A 22729-nucleotide genomic window follows, 5' to 3' on the forward strand; every position below is an offset into this window, starting at 1 on the left:
CAAGTCATATACTTTGAAAACTTGCTTAATTTATTGTTGTTAATGAGTTATGTACATTTTACAAAAGTGTTGTTGTTTCAGCCCTCTTTACAACATAACTCAAGAACCACAGGACCTATAAAAGCATTTCTGTGATATTTGAATTCTTCTACACGCTCGCAAGGAAATGAGAACTGCAATTTTTGCCGAAGCTCACTACCATTCGCAAGATGTTGTGAACTACCAAATCGCAACACTTTAAAATAGTGTATTACCTTAAAATAAGTTTTATGAGATCGTCTAAGGTATATGGACATAAACGTGCCATTTACATTAAAATAATCTTTTCCTTTTATAGTATAAAAAGAATAAATACATATTTGGCACGATTTGTGAAAAATAGCTGTTGTCCTAATTGTGTGAGTTGTGTAGAACAAGGATATTTCAATTGCCTATTAAACGTCTCATATGTCATACATCATACCCATTACAGAATATTACAGTACAGGACAGTAAAAGGACGTTTAGGCAACAAAAGAAAACATGTTTTACGGGACCGACCGACCGACCAAAGATTTGTGTTCTTAATTTTGCTAAAATCTTAAAAGGCTGCCAATTTGGGGCAAATTGAAAATTTGTTTAAAAATATGTTTTCAAAAAATATGTCAGATTTTGCAGATTTTGGTGAAATTTTAGCGTAATTTTAGCCTTCAGGGGGAAGGGGTACTCATACTATGAGGTAGAGAAGATCAGGGAGTGCCCTCCCTTGGGGCAAGTCCGCCCACCACGTGTTTCTGATCTCGTGACTGCTGGGAAAGTACCATGATGATGTAATTATCTGGCACACGTCACAGCTAAGTACCAAAGAAAACAAGACAGTCCGCCACAAAAATAATGTCAGGAAAGTTTTTTTTTTAATTTTTAATATCGTAATATCGTAATAATATAAAGACATTGCAGAGACGGTTTTCACTCGTATATTAATACGAAAGGTAAACGATTGCCTAAGATAGTATGCAATTAAAAGATCGACATTTTGTGCTTGGTAGACATAACACGAGGTAAAGAAAAAAGTAATGCTGGGGCATGTACGCCCTGTATGTGAAGGGGAAAGTTCGCCCTGTGTTTTCCCAACGGTGTTTTATGCAATATATTGATAACAATATACCTTTAAACAAGGTAAGACTACTGGCAAGCATGTTTTTATTAGGTTAAGTGGTATCAGTATTACTCATACACCCGTTTATGTCTTAAAGGATACTCCCCTGACGTTTTAAACAAGCATGTTTTTGCTCACTTTGGACCCCGACATTTTTAGCTGACATAGCTCATTATACCCCTCCAATAAATTAGTAACTTACCGGAAAAGAATGACTGCCCAATATATATATTTACTAGGCTACTCAGAAAAAATATGGCGAACACTTCACGGTCTCCCCTATACGATGATGTGCCGCTCAAATGGGCAAGGTTTTTTTTTGCTAGAAATGTAAAAACCTTAGATATGGATATGTTTAAAAAAAATTCATGGAAACACCAGGAATTAATGAACGTTTAACGTAAAATATAGTTTTTTGGCTCGCTTGCGGGATATAAATGTAAAATCGGCAATACTGTGAAACTGTATAATGAAAATCATTCCGGTTCCTATTTTTGGTAAACTTACCCCTAGTAATAGATAGGGTTCGCCAGCTCGAGCCGCAGACCCAGCACCCCTTGCCCTGGGTATTTTTACACTTTAGTTATTGTGCAATGCATACCGTGTGAATTCAGATATTTTTCTTTAAATTATTCATATATAGATAGATACTTCAGAAGCCGTTGAGTCACTCACCTTAAGCGACTTCTAAGATCTGTACTTCTCTCTGGAAATCAGCTACAAAGATGTTGAGAAATTCGACAAAGGAGCAAACACCACAAAGGAGCAATCACCACAGATGTGAATCTGGCAGCAATGAAAGTATTCTACAAGTTTACATCCATAGGCATGAATTTCAGGAATAATGGTCCGATCAACAAGCTCATCCCCAGCAGTGGTTAAATCCATAGACTTGGATTTCACGAAGAATGGTCCGATCAACAACCTTATCCCTAACAGTGTTAAGTCCAAAGACTTGGATTTCACGAAGGATGGTCCGATCAACAACCTTATCCCTAACAGTGTTTAAATCCAAAGACCTGGATTTCACGAAGGATGGTCCGATCAACAAGCTCATCCCCTCCAGTGTTTAGATACACGATAGACATGAATTTCACAGAGGATGGTCCGATCAACAAGCTCATCCCCACCAGTGTTTAAATCCATAGACATGGATTTCACAAAGGATGGTCCGATCAACAAGCTCATCCCCACCAGTGTTCCCGCTAAGCACTTCAAGCTTGGATCAAAGTAATAATTTCATGATACAATTGGCCCAATTACTAATTAAAGGACACTATTTTGTCATTACGTTCTTAGTTTGTTTACCAATTCATCTGTTCCAATTTGCCACCTTTTGGGCCAATTTTGGGTCATACGGCCTTAGCGGGAACACTGGTCCCCACGTCATCTACGATTAGTGTTATGGAAGCTAAGGTGTGTCTAAGTCAAACATATAGAGTTTTCAAATGCAAATGTTTACCTTTCATATCAAATATTAAAATATCAGCCTAAGAAGGGGGGGGGGGTAGGGTCAAGTTTATTTAGATTGATGATAAATATTGATGAGTCGCAGTGGAAACAATGTGTGTTTAACATGGGAAAACAGTGGCATGATCGACGGGAATTGAATATAATAGATATATTTTTCATCAGCCTTGCAGTCACAAATAGTAGCTAGGGTTTAAATACGAGAAATACAGGGAAATTTCCATCCTTCTCTACAGGGAGGACGGCAATTTATTTCTCATATTTAAGCCATAGCTACGGGGAGGAGATAAGATTAACTGACCGCTTATAGGTTCGATTTTCTACCCGCCTAATCATAAAAATACGGGTTTCTATAGGCCCGCTGGAGTTTGACCTTGTAAATAGTAATTAACAGTTAGCAGAAAGATGTATGTAACGTCAAAGACTTATAAATAATTTCACGGTTTTGACACCTTGTTGTGATTGCCTTATATTAGGCACGGTAAAACATATTATATTGTTCCAAACTTCCAGCAATGCAGAGTTATTAATAATCAAGTCTTGTCTGGATAGAAATATATTAAATATTATTCCGAATCACATTTCGCAAACAATCAGTGATCTGCTATTATCAGAACACATAAGGAATTCATCAAAGTTCAACAAATTTTGGCAATTTGGGAACACGTTGTTGTTGTTTTTTTAAATTCACACACATGACAAACAATAACATTTTATTCTCTTGCAAGTAGAGCTGGTAATTCGATTTTTTTTTGATATGAATATCCAATTAAATAAATATGGTATACTATGATTAAAATGACCCATGTATGTTTCCTGATCAAATTGGTAGGACAATTAGGCAAAATATGTAAAAAAAAAAAATATATATCTGATGATTATCCCTTCAAATATGGATGTTACCTTGACATATACATTGCGATTGGTGACGGAACGGTTTGCTGAAAACTGCGAATATTATTGCTCAATGTATAATACAGATATTATTGCTTCATGCATTATGCAGATATTATTACTTCATGCATTTATGTATATATCACTTTTTACTAACCTACTAACCATACTCTTTGAGTGTTAATATTTTATTTTTCCAATTTTGTATAATTATCTCTTTAAGCCAAATTTTTAGATTTCCCGTTCTTCCAAATTTGAGCTTAAGTTTCACCATAACATTATGAATTTATAATGTTACAGTCTACAGAGTTTTATTTGTAGGATTGTTTCATACGATTGGTGACTTTTGCACAGACAAATCCAATGTTTACTTACTTTCTGAGCTTTCGATGACTGGTTATGTATCTTGATCACGGATATCCATGCTCTCTGCACTTCCCGCCGTGGAACTTTGTAGCGGCTCATTTCCACAGGTTGGTGATTAATTGAGCAGCGAGTGAAAGACTTGATCCATAGAATACATCCTTGTGTCTCGATTCATAGTTTTGTCGCCCCATGTCCTGATCCACATGGCTTCACGTATTTTTCTAGTATTGGATCGAATCTCTGTCTATTATGAGGGTCGGTCAGTATGTAATAAGAGTTGAATTGTGACGCCATGTATGGATTGTTTTCATGGCATTTCTCAATGATCACATAAACAATGTACCTTTGGCTTTCAAACAACACACGTGATTACGTAACAGCATTAGCATCAAATTAATTGTCTAGAGTCACTGGCTGAAAATGAGTTGTTTTTGTTAAGGGAAATAAGAGGCTGAAACGAGGTATTGTTGTATATTTTATATTTTCTCGGGAATTAAAGTATGGAGAATGCTGTCTTTTGGAACAGTTATAGAACACAAACGTCCAGTTCATTAAACCATGTTCGTGGTCAAATATGTTTTATTTTGACAAAACCAAGGCTTTTCTGTCTATAAACATTTTGATATTGCCAACAATAGCAAACGTGGAAATTTGGCCATCTCTGTTTAATAATTCCCAAATATTGACTAGTCCCCAAACATTAAAACGGGAGTCTCCCTAGAAAATATTTGAAACCGTGATTGAAATATAACTGTTATTCTACCATTGTTATATTTATACAAAAAGTAGTGGTACAGAGAGAGAGAGAGGCTATCGTTTGAATGATAAATTTATTTTTAAAATTTTTCTGTTCAATTGAGGTTGAGATCATCCATAAAAATTCATATGAATATTTAGATTAAAATTTTCTCAGCATTTTGTAATATTTAAGGCCCTATTTACATGGAATTGTGCAATTCTCGTGCATTTTCAGCATGTTGTGTCGGTCATCCCACCTACGCATGTGCATATTTTTTTTTGATTTGCACCCGTTATCATCGTACTAAGTACTAGCTCTCACGTGACCAGTCATTATATTTTAATCTGTTTCATTTTGGAGATAATTAATGTCATTTGTAATACCTTTCATTTTCGCAAATTTTGGAGAATAATGTTGCTTCCATTAAAGCCCGAAAGTTGTTGAAGTTCCCAGTCGTCCCATTTCCACCCAAGTTTAATGCCAAATCTCATATTTTACCAAAAGCAAACTGTGGAGCTAGTGTTTATTCCTGCCCCAAACTAGCCATATGCAGTTTGTACTTTTGCTGTTCTCGGACATTTTAAACACGTGCCTTTGCTACCATTTAAAAGGCCCGCCTTTTTGCGTGATTTGGCCCTGTTCCCTAGTATATTGATTGTATGCTAATGATATTACGTAATCAAGTATACGGTATCATTTACACATATGAGGTTTGAAAGACAAAGGTACAGTCTTTATGTGATCATAAAGAAATTCCATCCAAATATTCAATATATGGGGTAAAAGGTCAACTCTTATTACATACTGATCCACCCTCGTACATTTGCCCCCTCCCAGTCGATAACATGGTTTTCCTGTGCGATAATGTATGTTACGGCGCATTTGTTTTGTTCTGTTAGAGATTATTTTCTTTTGGCGTCTTTCTGGTATTCTTTTAATCTAGTTCCGAATGCTCCTCCGGTCTCACATCACCCCACTCTATAGGCAACTTCACAAGTCTTATTGGGCTCTATTGTGTCTTTTGAACTGAAAAGTAGGGTTTTTTCAACGTGTTGTGAGGTCTCATGGCGGTGGCAATACGATGCTTCCAGATGATTCGTTGCAGCTTTTCAGAATGTCCTTCTCTTCTATGTATTGTAACACTTTAATACCTTTCGACGGATCCTTGTAAATTGTCTTGTCTTATATATACGGCAAAAAAAGCCATGTTATCGACTGTGAGGGGGCAAGATAACAGACAAAGACTCGAACCAATTTACTAAAAAAATCCGTGAAGCCATGTTGATCAGGAGAAGGGGCGACAGAAATGAATCAATACAAAGGGATGTAGTCTCTGGATCACGTCTTTGACTCGCTGCTCAAACAATCGCTAACCTGTGGGAATGAGACCTCCAACTCCCGCGGCGGGAAGTACAGTGAGCATGGACATCTGTGATCAAGATGACATAACCGGCCATCGACAGCTCAGAAAGTGAGTAAAAAACATTGGACTTGTCTATCAAAAAAAGGTGTTATGACAAAACTAATTATTGCATAACATAATGGCCAAGTAAGAAATGTTTAAGATCCAAAGATTCACTTATCAGGGCTACGGTTTTTGTTCAACATGTATTTAGTATTATAGTTCAGTAAAGTAAGTTCTTGTAGTCGTAAGGTTGTAGCTTATAGTGTTTACCTAGTGCCTAGAAGTTAGGCGATATATAAATCTCGGTGACAAAAATATATACTGTATAAGAAAGTGTGCGGTCATTAGATGGGAACGTGATTTTTGCATACAAAATAAGTGACTTTAGACGAGAGTCAAAATGTCAGCACAGAAGCGTTGTAATATTGAATTGTCAAGTATAAATTGCTTCAAATGCAAAACAGTTGCAAAAGCAAAATTAATACTCCTAATTTGTAAATAACAAAACAGTAATAGCTAGTAATACGATATTGGCATGTATTTCTACGCAAAGATGTGTAATTGGTTTCGAAGAATTGTATCTACAATAATTACATGGAATATCATTTGGAACACGTATTTTGCTGAAAATCTGTGCAAATGGCAAACATTAAAATAACCTAATAAAGGCACAATCTGACATTTGACATAAATGTAAGAATGCGTACATGTTTGTCATTAGGGCTGGTAATTCATTACTTACAATATCCAATTAAATACACATGATTTACTATGATTAAAATGACCCATGTATGTTTCTTGATCAAATTGGTGGAACAATTATTAGCAAAATATGTACACAAATATATCTGATGACCCTTCAAATTGTCGATGTTACCTTGACAGATACATTGCGATTGGTGACGGAAAGGTGTGCTGAAAAAAAATTATTGCTCAATGTATTATACAGATATTATTGCTTCCTGTATCTATGTATATATCACTTTTTACTAACCTACTAACCATACTATTTACGTATAAATGATTTGTATTTTTTTATTTTTTCCTTTGTTTTATTAAATTTTGTATATCTTTTTTTTTTAAGCCCATTCTTTAAATTTCTCGTTCTTCCGAATTTGAGATTTAGTCTCACCAGAATAATTATGAATTTATAAATTTATAATCTAAAGGAAGAGCCTTTATTGGTGAACTATAAAATGATATACCTGTACGTTTGAAAACATTGTGTGCAAGATTAAAGGGTTTCATTTGTAGGACTACAGTAAGCCAAAGAATTAAGGTACCAGTTATGTTCACCGCTGTATATCCTGAATAAAGACTAGTATGTAAAAATTAAAACATGCAGTCAATACCTGCACTCTTTAGCTCTAATTTAAGACCTTATTTGTTGAAATTGGTTGAGATTTAAAGAAACGGTGATCTCAAAATCTAATGAGGAAACGAAATCAAAAGTTGCACTTTTGTGTTCTTATCAATGAAAGCACGACGCTAGTTTTAACGTGCTAATCAATGGAAGTGCAGCGCTAGTTATCCTGTTCACGACGCTTTGTGTACAAATAAATAGGGCATTTAATGCAGCAAACTGCAACTTTTAAATTAGTATCTTCCTTGGGTTTTGGGATCGCCGTGTCTTTATTTCTTGAACAATTTCAACGAATGAGGCCTTAAATTCGAGCTAAAAGATGCAGCTGTTGGCTGATGGTTCCAATTATGAAAAAAACAAAAAACTATGCAAAATGAAAACGCCTAATATGTAAATAACAAAACAGTAATAGCAAGTAATACGATATTAGCATGTATTTCTACGCAAAGATGTGACATTGGTTTCGAAGAATTGTATCTACATTTAATTACATGGAATATCTCTGGGTTAAGGGCGCTATATAAGAGCCTGTTATTATTATTATTATTATTATTATTATTATTATCATGATGTAGGCCTTCATATGATTTATATCTAAGGAACATGTTGTAATCCAAAGGGCCCTGATTGGTGAACTACTGAATGTAATATACATGTATGTTTTGAATGAAATGCACCATGTGCCAGTATTAGTACCTTCACTATCAATTTAATTTGTTGAGTTTCAACACATCATGATAATGGTCGCCATTCGAAGGTTCACCAATCAGGGCTCATTGTTTTTGTCTTGTATATAATAGTTTTCCAAAGTAGTTCCGTAAAAGTTGTGGTTTAGTTGTAGTCCTCTGTTTGTAGCTTATGTTGTATGTTTAGTGCCTAGCAGATCTGGTAAGTTAGGTGCTATCCTCTGACCTCGAATATTTATATATTTTGTATAAGTGGTTCAGGGGTACGTCAACATGAAAACGTTTAAAAGGTAAGCCTAGAAATGTCACAGTAAGGTGAATTCGGTGAGAAAAATGTATAAAAGTGGGTCTTTGTGAAATATATTGACTCTTTGACTTGATTTAGCAGTCATTGGGTCAAATTTACACACATAAAAGGTGCACTTTGGAAGAGAATCTAAAACAGTCCGTAGAGCGTAGAATATTGTTGACAGTCTGAATCGCTTCAATCGGGAAAATTAACAATTATACATAAAAAAATCAATATGTAAATAATTAACTACGAAAATGACATTTATAGTATTTCCGCGCAAAAATGTGGATTATATTTTTTAAGAATTTTACTCCACGTTTAAATACATGGATTATTATGTATGAATAACATTTGTTATATAGGAATATTTCATATAATTCCAAGGATGAGCCATGATGAGCCATGATTGATAAAGACATACCTGTATGTTTGTAATACATCATGTGCAAATTATACTTAGCTTTGATCATTTTTTTTTTAATTTGTGGAACTTTACCACATATATTTATACATCTCAATTGATGTGTTCTGTAAGCGTTTGGGGGACGGAACTTTAATATGAAATGGATAATGGTGCAAAGATGTGATTATCGCCCATTATGTTAGAAAGTAATGGTTTGGGGATAGGAATGGACTCTTGGACTTGATTTAGTGGTCATTGGGTGAGAAAGTGATTGGGAGAGAGTATTAAGAGTCCCAGAGAAGGGTAGATAGAATATTGATTTGAAAGGTTTAAATAACTTCAAATTCGAAACGGTTATAATAAGATAACGATAATATGTGTTTGACAAAATAGTAAACTGAAATTTTTCTAACAGTTTACTCATCAGTTAAAAATCCATTTATTATATGGCTTTATGATCATGTTTAGTTAAATTCTTCTTAAATGTTCTAGTTGCTGAATGAGGATCATCACCGTTGAATGCTTTTTATAAGTGGAAGTAAAAGGGTGGTAAGATCCAATTGAATACATGAATACAAAAGCCACCTAAGTCCATGCGAAGTTATTTTGAGAGAAAAAACCGTGTATCATTTTAATTCCTTCAGTTAGATTTACCTGGTCAATATGGTAAGTTGTACGTGCAAATGAGTGGATTAACCTGTATTAGGTATGACGATTAGCATTTCAGGGACTTCGTGGGGTTCATTTTAAATTTTGGACTTTGGTGGTTTTTTGAATCATATACAAAGACAACAATGTTAGAATGAGATTACCACTAGTAAGATAATACAAAATAAAGCACACAGGTGTATAATGTTGATAAGCATTCTGCCATGTAATATAAACCACACACTTTACTTTATTAAACCCATTTTTTGTTCAAAAGTCATTCTCTAGCAATGAATGTGTTACAAGTGGACTTTTATACATACTGGATTTCAATCAATGTGTTACAAGACTCAAATCATGGAATTGGGTGATTCTTTCATACATGCTATTTTTCACATGCCCAATAGACACAGAGAATGAATTTGAGTTGTTCTTTCATGCATATGACAGGCCTATGTATAGCAACAATTTCCCATGCTTAACTCAATTTGGCCAAAGTATGGACTTAGGTGGCTTTTGTATTCATATATTCAATTAGAAGTACGGTTTGATTAGTTTGCACTTTTGACGGTACTTGGCGCTATTGATTATGTGGTGCACACATCAAATTTGGTAATCAAGGTTTGACTTGAGGGAGGTGATTCTGTGATATGATTGAATAATTTTAAAAATCCCTTACAGCTTTGTGCTAAGACCAAATCTAAAGGTTAATGTATTGTCATGGAATCTGGACACACACTTGAAATACAAAAGCCATCGACAATCTGGACTGGCTGAACGGCTTGATTGGGTTCGTGGTCTTTGATCACAGCAGGGTCTGGTTGTGTCAGATCTTAGGAATGAAAGCAAGTACGGTGCCAAAATAATTTTAGAAGTGTTTTCTCTTCAGACATAATTTTCAAAATTTGACACAGTGTTTCATTTATTACACCTTATGAATGAAGAGTTCGCTTGCAAAAGTCCTTAAATCCACCGCTGGCTGAAATTGAGTTATTGGCATGACATTATAGTGTGGGTAAACATACACAGGCACCTTCCCATCCGGAGGTATCGTATACTAAAGTATTTTCCGTTTGGGAAATATTAGGGAATTTCCCGAAATCTGAACTTAAAATGAATATAAAATAGCTGTGTTTTAATTTTTTGATGTATAATAGTAGCCTTGAATGTTCTTTAACTATTAAAACAAAAAAGAAACTGTTTTTGGTTACTATGTTTGGAAAAAAATCATTTTAATTAACAAAAGTTGTAGCTTTGGAAAAACTAAAAAATGGCATTTTAGCATTTTCATTAAAAAATCATTATCAAAAATGTAAATAAGATACTTCTTTTTGATTTTGAAAATATTAACTATTACATCCACAAAAGTCGCGACATAAAAAAAAAATTATAACATAACATAATAGGCCCCACAAAGAACTGAGCGCTTAACATGAAAATAAATAAAATAAATAGGACGGCTTGGAAATTGTACCAAACCTATATCTCTAGTTTCTATTCATCAATAGGGCCCTACTTTATCCAAAACCAAAATAAATCAAATTGCACAATAAAAAAAAGCTGTTTTTCTCAAAAGTCAAAAAGTGGATGTAAGGGCCTTTGCAACTAAGCTCTTCATTATCAAATCATGTCACTTTATTGGGCAATTGCAAACGACACGACCTATTTCACCGTGCCATTATTTGCTCCTATATCCATGGCAACCTCATCGACATAGCCAATGTTAAAAATCATTCCGGGTTCGGGATGATTGGACCGTAGCTAGAACCTTGAGAAGAATAGTGTCTAGGTTTAGAGACTTTCGGGATAGCCTGTATAAGTTTGAAGTGTAACGTCACAAAAACCTCATGTTGTGTGATATTCAATTTTATGATAGTTTATGAGAAAAAAGGAGATGAAATGTTAATGAGCGAATACATTTGTTGAATGAGGATAATGATTATATATAAGTTGATAGATTGGTTTTAAGTGAAATTAAAGAGGAGAAATGAAAAGGTATATGTTGAACTGTATACTAATACGCCTTTTAGAAACGTGTTTCCTTTTCATATAAATGTGTGGATTCCTAGTACCCGTCAAAAAACTTTTGGTGTACATTATAAGTATCTGCATAACATATGTAAATTAGTGTGTTAACATAATTATAGTAGAATTTGTACTCAGTTTCAATACATATAAACTCTGATACTATCACTCGGTTTCAATAATATATCATGTAAATGTATATATAAATAATGTGTCGCAAACATCTCTTGACCTTTCCGAAGTATTCTGTTTTTGCGCATGCTTACATTGTATGAAATATGCTTAAAAGAATACACTTGTACAATATGCGAGTATCAAGCAATAGTCCTTTTACCTCCTTCGCATGAAAACGAGAAGGTTCCAACAATGGGCTATTCCAGTTGAAATCCATGACCTTAATCTTTCACACAGGGAGTATAGATTTCAAATGAAACTCACTCATTCAGATAACCCCATTCAGGTAACCCATTCTTATTCTTATTATAGTAGAGTCCGCACATAGCGTATAATCGTACTTTTTGCAAGGTGGGTGCAGGAAATTTACAGTGCTGAACTACAACTAAAGTGCGATAAAAAAACTGGAAGCAGTCGAGCGGAGCTGGACAGACCGCATCTACCCTCAGAAGCATTCCAGGGAGGTGCTGTCAACAAGCTGCTGGGGAAGAGCATTTCAGAGCCTGATTTCATCAGGGAAGAACGAATGTTGGTAAATAGTGGTCCTGGCAAATGACACATGATATTTCATAGCGTGCCCACGTAGCATCACGTTTGGAACAAGGTAGGACTGTGGAATATCAACAAGTCCGTAAGCGATGCGGTACATCATCTCCACTTTAGCCTCGACACGCCGTTCCTGTAGGTTGGCCATTACAGTTGGTGAAGCATGGTTGATACACTACTTGTAGTCCTGTAGTCATGGAAGACAAAGCGGGCACAACTTCGTTGTACCATTTCCAGTTTACTGATGTAAGCAGTGGAGTGAGAATCCCAGATGACACATGGCATCCCAGATGGCATATTCCATTACAGGGTGCAGAAGTGTCTTGTAGCAGAGAACTTTGATCTCCCTAGGGCACTGATTGATGTTTCTTTGGAGAAATGCACGGGTAGAGTTGGTCTGTGGGGATTTCAGGTGAGATTATGGTGGATATTGACACCCAAGTATTTAGCAGATTCTGCCTCGTCGAGAGTATGGCCATGCATGCTGTTTGGTATCTTGATGACCCTCTTTTTGTTGGTGACATGGAGCACTTGAAACTCCATCAACCAATCTTTCTCCCACTTCTGCAGTTGATCGAGATCTTGTTAAAGACCAGCTGCATCTTCCTCCTTCTGGATTTTCCGGTAGAGATTTGACAGTGGATTGAGGTGATATAACATCGGGTAGGTCATCGATGAAGAGGAGAAAGAACAAAGGCCCAATCACACTGCCTTGCGGGACCCCGGAGTGGAAAGGAGATGACTTACACATAGCTCCGTCCAGGATCACTTGCTGTGAACGATGGTTCAGAAAATCCGCAATCCAGGCATATGTGCTCTCCTCGATGCCATAAAACTAACTTTGTGAAGCAGTCTCAAATGTGAACATAAACGAATGCCTTCGAGAAATCACGCAGGATGACGTCTACTTGGTCTCGATGCTCTTTGCCAGATCTTGGATGGTTTGAATAATCTGTGTCGCACACGATCATTTTTTGCGGAAGCCATGTTAGGCATCGTTGAGAATATTATGCTTATCAAGGTGATGCATGATACTGGTGCAGATGACATGTTTACAGAGGTTTACATGTGACAGATGTTAGTGATATGGAACGGTAGTTTTTAGCTTTGTTCCAATCGTCTGTGATGATCTCTTGGTTGAGAGAAGCTTGGAAGAACAAAGAGATGACTGGAGTAAGCTCGTCTGCCAACACCTTCAACAGTATAGCTGGGATCTTGTCTGGTCAACCGCTTTTTGGATTTGGAGACCGGAGAGTATTTTGGGGATACCTTCAGGATGGAAGATGATTAGATCCATGGCTGAGTGAGGACTAGGCCCTTTGTCATTCATGGTGGTTGCATCCTCATTCATATCAAATACAGAAAAGAACTGATCATTCAAAATATTTGCATTAGTGGTACTATCAGAGTGGCTGACACCGTTGAAAGCTTTCAATGGGGCAACCCCAGCACTGTCAGATTTATTACTGTTAATAAAGCTCCAAAAGCGATTGGGATTTGAGGAAGATTCTGGAAAAATGATGATAGTCACATAATCATTGTATGCTTTCTTACAAGCTGATCTACATATAGTCTTAAGAACCTTGTATCTCTCAAAGTCCTTTGGTTTCTTAGTGTGCCGGGCTGTATTAAAGCTACGCTTCTTCTGTCAAGGGAGTCTTTTAACCTGTTTTGTGATCCAAGGTTGATTGTATCTTGTAGTGACAACTTTGGAAGGTACACCTCTATTAAGAATGACAAGAAGACATGTGTTGATGTTCCATTCCCATTGTAAATGGTTAAGACCATTTCTACTAGTGGATGCATGGATTTCAACTGGAATAGCCCAATAGATGAACGGTGACAATTATTAAACATAACATTTAAATTCAGGAAATAAATGAATACGCAAACTATTTATTTCGCAGCATACACAGCAGATACAGGTTACGTCAAATTAAAAAGACATTTCCACTTTGCAATGCTTTCCGAATATCTTCACTGATTTAACATAAACTTTCTCCAATAAATCCCTAATATTTAGCTCTGTATTTCTGATACTTTTTAACGCATACAGGGTGGGCCAAAAACAACTTTACCCAATTACAAAGGTTCATATTGTTTTCACATATTCGTAAAGAACATCTTCTTAATAGTATTTATTGAAAAAAAACTATCAAAAATATATTAAATTAAGAACGTGACGCTAGTTTTAAATCAAAGGGTCAAAATTAACTTTGTCCACGCGAAGGCCTACTACCTGTCGCGTCGCATCACTTGCAATACCGAGTTCGATAGCGAATGAGAACCACTCAGTATAATATTTATGCAAACATTTGTTCAGCAATTTTATATAACACAACCAAATAAATAAACATAAACAATTTAAATTTCAAGCTACAATATTTCGTCATGATATGCAGCTTTCAAGCTGCAAAGATATAAAACACAATTCTCTTCAAATATGCGCAAAAGCAATTGTAACCTCAGACCTCATTTGTTGTCATTTTTTGTAAAATGTTATCTACAAGAAAGTTTGCACTTTTTGCGGTCGTGGTATGTTCGGCCGGCAAATTATTGCGTCGACAACTGACTCTGGGGTTATAGCTGCAAGTTCCCTTTGAACCGCTGCAATATTTGCAGCTGAACGGTCACTTCTTGGACGTCCGCTCCGTGCTTTGCATCTATTCATCACACTTCCGAGGTTGTGAAAGTTGTTCATGTGTAGTAGAGAGTTATGGTAGGTTTTGGCGGGACTCTTACGTTCGGGAAACGAATCCAAAATTGACGCTGCACTTCCAAAAAGCTTTCTGTTCTTAAGTATACAACTGCCATAAAAGTCCTCTCTTGTGTTGTGCATTGCCTTATCTTGACACCTTGCAAACCTATTTAGAAATAAGCCACGCAGTCTCAAAATGCACGAAGACCTATTTAAAATTCAAAACTTGCGCCAGATGAAACCTTTGTAATTGTGTAATTTTTATGATAATTGTTGGTCAATGACAGTGACGGTCGAGTACATGACAAGTAAATGGGGATTAAAATCGATTATATTTCTTTCATGCTTATAAAACAATCACCACTTTTCAAAGACAAGCCAAACGTGTTTACTAATTACATCTATGCCTAACGCATATACATGCCTTACTCTTAATAACAATCGAACAAATCCCATTGAATTACGTGTGGACAAAGTGATTTTTGACCATCGGACGTAAAACTAGCACCATTTTGTTAATTTAGCTTCTTTTGCTTCCATTTCTTCATCACATACTCTCAGAAAGATATACATTTAGAATATGTAACATTATCATGAATAATTCGAGCAATCACCCTCTGAAATTGGGTAAAGTTGTTTTTGGCCCACACTGTAGTTGGTTTAGATTCTGGGTCAATTTTTGCTTTTTGTATAATTCTGTAAGTAATTCCCTTCAAAATTGTTTTCGAATTCTCGGAATTGTTTGTCCAACAATATTTAGAAGGGTTAAGAGATCTCTGGGACACTATGTGTAGACTAATCCGACCCAGCACCAAATGGTGACAGCATCTTTGAATAACTTGTTTTGTTTACAATGGAGTGGTCATAAATTAACCTAGTTCTATGGGTGAAAAGAAAGATCAACCATTGAGATGTATAAATACTGTGTTTCTGCAGGTGTGAATATGCTCAACTTTCTATAGATCTGAATGTTGTCAAAAGTCTTGTATGAAGAGCTACCCATACATGGCTACCAGTGAGTTGTAGGAATGTGTCAAATCGGATTTGTGTATGCATTTCAAAGCCATTAACATACGAATATAATATATAATATGATATAATGTAACTATTATGTAGCGCTGTTGAATTAAGTGACCTTGAAAAATGACACGAATAGTATAAGCCTTAAGTACCGTAAGTTTTATATAAGAACCCAGTGTGTAAAATCCCGACGTGATAGCTTTGAATGTTATTTTAATATAGATACAAGCTGTATCCAAATGATTGGTACCCATTAACTTTGTTGTCTAATGAAGAGCCTGCTTCTTTCAATTTCAAGATAGGTTCCTCTTGAAATTACTACAAATTTACAGTTTTGTAACCTTTTATTACATAAATCTACAAATCAGATGGATATTATGCTGCATTTTGATGTGGCATTCTACTTGCATGGGTATTGACGGGTACCGATCATTTTGATACACCCTGTACAGGCTTCAAATACACTTTTAGCTCGTCTTACCATGTTAAAAGGAACTGAACCCTCTGGATTTTGTTAAGGGGGGGGGGGGGCAGCATTGTTGAAGTACTTCCGAATTGGGGGCATGTTTGAAAGTGAAGCCATTTGTTGTATGTTGGTGCACCATTTTTACACTATACAGAACAGGCTTCAACAACTTTCTTCCTTGTCAAGTGTGTAGACCATGTCCCAAGTTGAAAATCGCTTTTCAGTCATTTAAGTCAACTGGAGGCCCATGGCGTAAATTTCCTTTTGACATTGGGAAACGGGGGTTGAGGTAAAATCCGTGGGCCGAGTGAAAGGAACGGTTTCATTCCCAAAATACTACTTTCTTAAAAACAATTTGTTATTTTTAAGGTTGAACAAATGGTCAAATAATGAGGTTAAAAGTGCTCTAAAAGACGCATTACATAACAGTGGTGGTGATAACATGGAACATATTAATTCCTGCCCCCCTATGATTTGCGTACGCCTATGGATATGCCTAGACATACATGTAGTAATCGCATTGCTTAGTAATTAATATTCTGCAAACAATTTAGAATAAAGCTTGATATGGTTAGAATGCAAGCCCCGCTCAAAAATGTGTGTTTGTGGGGAGGGGGGTAGTGACAGTGACCTTCATATTCCCCTCTCGTTCCGCCGCCATTGATACTATTATATCCAGTGATATATCATGTTGTCAAAATTTGAGGGACATAAGGGCGGTTGCAACCACAATATAGTTTTATAAATTACATTGTTTTATAAATTACATAATATAGTTTTTATAAATTACATTTATTTTTGAAAATCAATAGTTGGTGGTAACCATCCTACACGGCTCCTTCTTTGTAAAACGTTTACAAAATAACCTGGTAAGACGAATGTTAAAAAACTTTTAGAATTAAGAAAGAAATATAATTGTTATATGCATTGTTTGCAAATTGTCTTGGTAGTACTTGAAATACATATTGTACATAATATAGACATTTATATTTGAAAATCAAAAGTGGGTGGTAAGCATCCTACAGGGCTCCATTTTTTAAAACGTTTACAAAATAGCCTGGTAAGATGGATGTTAAAAACTTTTTACAATGAAGAAAGCAATATAATTTTTATATGCATTGTTTGCAAATTGCCTTTGTAGTACTTGAAATATTTAATGTCCCAGCAAACACAAAAACGTTTGTAAAACGTTTTAATTAAGTTATATTTTGGGTTTTGGTTTAGGTAAAAACGTTGTAATAACATTAAAATGTCGGGTTATATAAAGGTCATGAAATCGTTTTAAAACGTTTTGTATAAAAACACACTACAACAATATTTTTTAAATGTTTTCGAAATGTCATTGTAAACTATTTTTGCAAACATTTTTGGCCAAATATTTTGTCAACACTTAAATAACATTATGTTAAAATATTTGCCCCCAGCAAAAACAGAAATGTTCTTAAAATGTTTTTTCAAAACGTTTTAATAACATTTAAATGTCGGTTATATAAAGGTCGTGAAAACATTTTAAAAACGTTATTGTAAATATTTTGGGAAAACATTTTTTGCAAAATATTTTTTCAACCCAAAAATAACATTCTGTTTAGAATGATTTTTACCAAGTTTTCAAAAACGTTTTTGGAATGTTATTAAAACGTTTTTATACCCTTTATATAACCCAACATTTAAATGTTTTCTGTAAAACATTTGTGTTTGCTGTGCAGTAAATTACCAAAAAATGTTATTTAATGTTATGAAAACGTTTTATACCATTAATGTACCCTTCATATAACCCGACATTTAAACGTTTTCTGACAACCTTTTATAACCTTTTGCGAATGATGTCGAAAACGTTTTGTGTTTGCTGGGGTATTTACATATAGGCCATTTATTTTTGAAAACGTTTTCTATATGGATTACCAATACAGATGAACTTTCATGCTAACATTGTTTGCCAATTGTTTTGGTAGTACTTGAAATACATGATGTACATAATATAGACATTTATTTTTGAAAATCATTAGTTGGTGATAACTATCCTACACGGCTCCACCTTCGTAAAATGTTTACAAAATAACCTGGTTAGACGAATGTTAAAAACTTTTAGAATTAAGAAATCAATATAATTTTTATACGCATTGTTTGCAAATTGCCTTTGCAGTACTTGTAATACTTAATGTACATAATATAGACATTTATTTTTGAAAATCAATAATTGGTGGTAACCATCCTACACGGCTCCATCTTTGTAAACCGTTTACAAAATAGTCTGGATAGACGAATTTTAAAAACTTTTTACAATTAAGAAAGCAATATAATTTTTATATGCATTGTTTGCAAATTACCTTTGTAGTACTTGCAATACTTAGATCATTTATTTTTGAAAATCAATAGTTGGTGGTAACCATCCTACACGGCTCCTTCTTTGTAAAACGTTTACCAAATAACCTGGTAAGACGAATGTTTAAAAACTTTGAGAATTAACAAAGCAATATAACGTTTATATGCATTGTTTGCGAATTGTCTTGTTAGTACTTGAAATACACAATGTACATACAAGCCATTTATTTTTGAAAATCAACTGATGGTGGTTACTACCCTGCAAGGCCCACCTTTGTAAAACATTTACAAAATAGCTTGGTAAGACAAATGTTTAAAAAAATGTGAGAGTTTAGAACTCAATTTTTGTCTTGGTAGTACTTGAAATACATATTGTATTTATTTTTGAAAATCATTAGTGGGTGGTAACCACGGGCCACCTTTGTAAAACGTTTACAAAATAGCTTGGTAAGACGAGTGTTTAGAAAACTCTTCGAAAACAATACAATTTTTATTTTAAGAAACAAAGAAAGTGGATATATAGGGCATACAGGCTGTATCATATGATTGTTGTCGGACTGTTTTTAATTTTAATGATTTTCTCAATATCATGTTGCATACATTTGTTTGCAATTTTGTTATGTAATCCAATTGCTAAAAATGCCATAAGAAGTTAACCTTGTGAAAATATCACACTCTGTGAAGAAATTGAGCACTTAAGGAAGGCCTTATTTTCACGATTTTATCACAAAATTGACTTGTTGACGTTTAACCACTAGTAACAACGATGTGATTTGACAGGAAAAATGTGTGAAAATGCATATCAATGATCAAGAATCCCCAAACTGTAATCGATGATCAAGTGATACTTGTTTTATAGGCATACAGCGCTAGTATTGCCTCAGTATTATTATTTGAATACATTTGGCAAACTTATAAAGTACAGAAATTACCATTTCGCTTGGTAATGGTGAAAGCACCCATGTAATAAATATTGCAAGCAGTGAACTAATTATACTGTGCTGTGAGTGAAATTCGCGGTATCACCTTTCTTCATTTAAAGAACAATATCTTCCTAATGCAATTGCAAATTCCAACCAAATCAACCGATCAAGTTGTACTTATAGAGCCTATACAGTTGCATTAAAATTTACATTCCAAATAAAAACAATTTTATATTTCTAATATTTACTTGATATTCATGTGCCGAGAACAATCATTTTGATACAGCCTGTACATAAGTAAAAAGTGATCAATATGATACAAACTCTTTAAATATCTGCATTTCGGAGCTTGAACATAGATCAAAATATTTTTTTTTTATCTAGATAACAATTACTAAATAGCAGTGTTGGAATCGGTCCACATTTTAATGCAATCGTTCGAGTGGGCCAACACGACATCCGGGCCAGAAAATTGTGGTGTTTGTTTTTTTGGTATTTCGCCCGTAAAATTTTAATAATCCCGTGAAGTTATCTTTGTAGCAGGCCGGTGGGAAATCTCCACAACATTGACCGGTTCGTACACGCCGCTGATCATACCGAGCACGTCAAATATAAACAACCAAAAAATTTTAACTCGAACTCGAGTTTCTAGTCCGAGTCTGGATTCTTGTCTCAGTAGATTTGAACTTGGCTTGGACTACACCTAAGATAGACTCCGACTTAACATGTACGACATGAATCCAATGCTGCTGAATAAGATACGTATTAGTTGGCAAATACATGTATGTGACCCGTTAAAAAACAGAAACATGTCACTTTACTTGTTGAAAACCTTGTATCTGTACATATTGTATAAGCTTACACCAAGTTTCTTTATTGCATCATGTAGGCTATATTCTTCAAGATACGGTGCAATCAACCATTTGTTCTTTACACATAAGTGTCAAAGCAATTCTAAGAAATACAGCAATGCATTACTTCTTAGCTAATTTCCAAAATTAGCGGACTGAACAGTGTATTACCTAAAGTTACAGTAAATAGGTCTTCTTTTCTTACATTGCTTTTCTTACATTACAAGCAAACACAAAACTGTTTTCAAAACGTGTTATTACCGTGATGTGAATGTGCTTTAGTTTTGGCGAAAGCGTTACTTTTTATAAATTTAAATGTCGGGTTATATGAAGGTCATAAAATGTTTAAAATACACTTCAACATTTTAGTCAACACCTACGGCATCACATCAAATTTGGTCCTATAAAACTGTCGGTGCCCGGTTAGGTACCAATGACTCTTAACATTACTCCCTGGTGATGTAATAAATTGTAACTAGCATAATAATTAACAGTTGTACAGGGTGGGCCATTAAAAAGTTCACACTTTTTTGATGGCTTATTTCTCAAAAGTGCAAACACATATTGAAATAAGTTGAACATATTTGTAAACCTCTATGTCTGGACTGTCATTGCTGAAAAGGGCATTAACATCCATGGTCTAATTACAAAATGGCGGCCATTTGAAGCAAGGGAGTCAAAAACCACTTTGCACACACGTAAGTCAAATGGAGCGGATGATCACGCGATATATGGTGGTCGCTGGTTCACACCACAATGGATTAGGAACAAAGGAAGAAAAATAACAGTACGCATGAAAGTTCTGTCAATATTTCTCTTGTAAATTAACCATATTTAAATAAATATTTCTTTTTCAAACAGAATATGTAGCCTTCCAGTTGAACAGAATATGTAACAGTAGCTTTAAATAATCTGCGCAGTTAACGTTTGTTTGCAGTCGCATTCTAGATAATGTGCATAATTTTATACCCGAGTCTTCATGATGGTTATTGCACTATAACATAAATCTTATATAGAGATATAACAAGATAAATTTATAAATAGATGTCAGGAATGTCTCTCCTTCTCTTCGGAAATTATTTCTTCATATAGACACATGTAAACCGTAGCAGTGCTTCAATGGAAACGAGTTATTTGTCTCAAATTGTCATGAAATTAAAAATATTGCACTAGAAAAGTAAGAATACAAGTAAAATCATATTTGACTCTGATAAAAATAGTTCTGTTCTTCATTACTGCTTATCATGGTTCCATAAAGTCACGTATTTATGCATGCCACAGTGAAAATGCTTCTGTCTTTAAAGTGTTCTTATCGTCCTTCAACGTGGCCTCCTTGCTGGCGAATACAAATCATCGCACGATCGTACATATGGTGAACTGCTCTTGAAGTAACCCTGGTGCGTCGGATCCTTGTGAACGCATCTGTAATACGTCTCCTCAGCTCCCGCAAATTCCTTGGCGGACCTTCGGCATACACAGACGCCTTGACATCACCCCAAAGCCAGGAGTCCAAAGGTGTCAGATCAGGACTCCTCGGAGGCCACTCCACATGATGTCCAAGGCCGACAACACGATGCGAAAACAACTCCTGCAATCTGTCTCTAACAGCGATAAGACCGTGGGCTGGCGCTCCGTCTTGAAAGAACCACGCCCTGCGGATGGCCCCGTTTGCTTGCTGTCCAAATATTTGGACCAGTTGAGGCTCTAGTTGATCATTGATTATGTCGAGGTAAACGTTTCCATTTATGTTCTGGTCAACGAATATCGGTCCTATCAACCGGTTGTTTCCTGTGACGGCTGCGAGAACACTAACTTTGCGTTTGTCATGTGGAACGTTAAAAGCAAAGTCTCTCGGAGGATTGCCTTTCGGTGCATACATCCGTACGTTTTGAGAAGAGACAGAACCCGTCCATTTGAAAGTTTGCCTCGTCAACAACAACAGCGGTATCAAGAAAGCGACGTGCTCTGTTAACTAACCAGTTACAAAACTGAAGTCGCCGATTTGGATTTCCTGGTTGCAGTCCATGACGCTTAAGGATCTTGTAAGGGTGCCATTCGATATCATGAGTGATGATTCGTCTGAACGTTGTCCTTGGAATATGGGGACAATTGTTCCGTCGAGTACTCAATCTTGGGTTAGCTTGCAAATCCTTCTAACATCGGCAATGTGATTGGCTGATCTTCCTGTTCGTGGTCTCCCACTGTTAGATTTGTTCCGATTGAGAACAGTTCCATGTAAGTGAAACTTTTGTTTAATATTATAGATGTATCGGCGACTCGGAAGTCTGGTATTCGGAAAC

Source organism: Amphiura filiformis, unplaced genomic scaffold (genome assembly GCF_039555335.1).
Source record: "Amphiura filiformis unplaced genomic scaffold, Afil_fr2py scaffold_23, whole genome shotgun sequence".
Classification (NCBI taxonomy): domain Eukaryota; kingdom Metazoa; phylum Echinodermata; class Ophiuroidea; order Amphilepidida; family Amphiuridae; genus Amphiura; species Amphiura filiformis.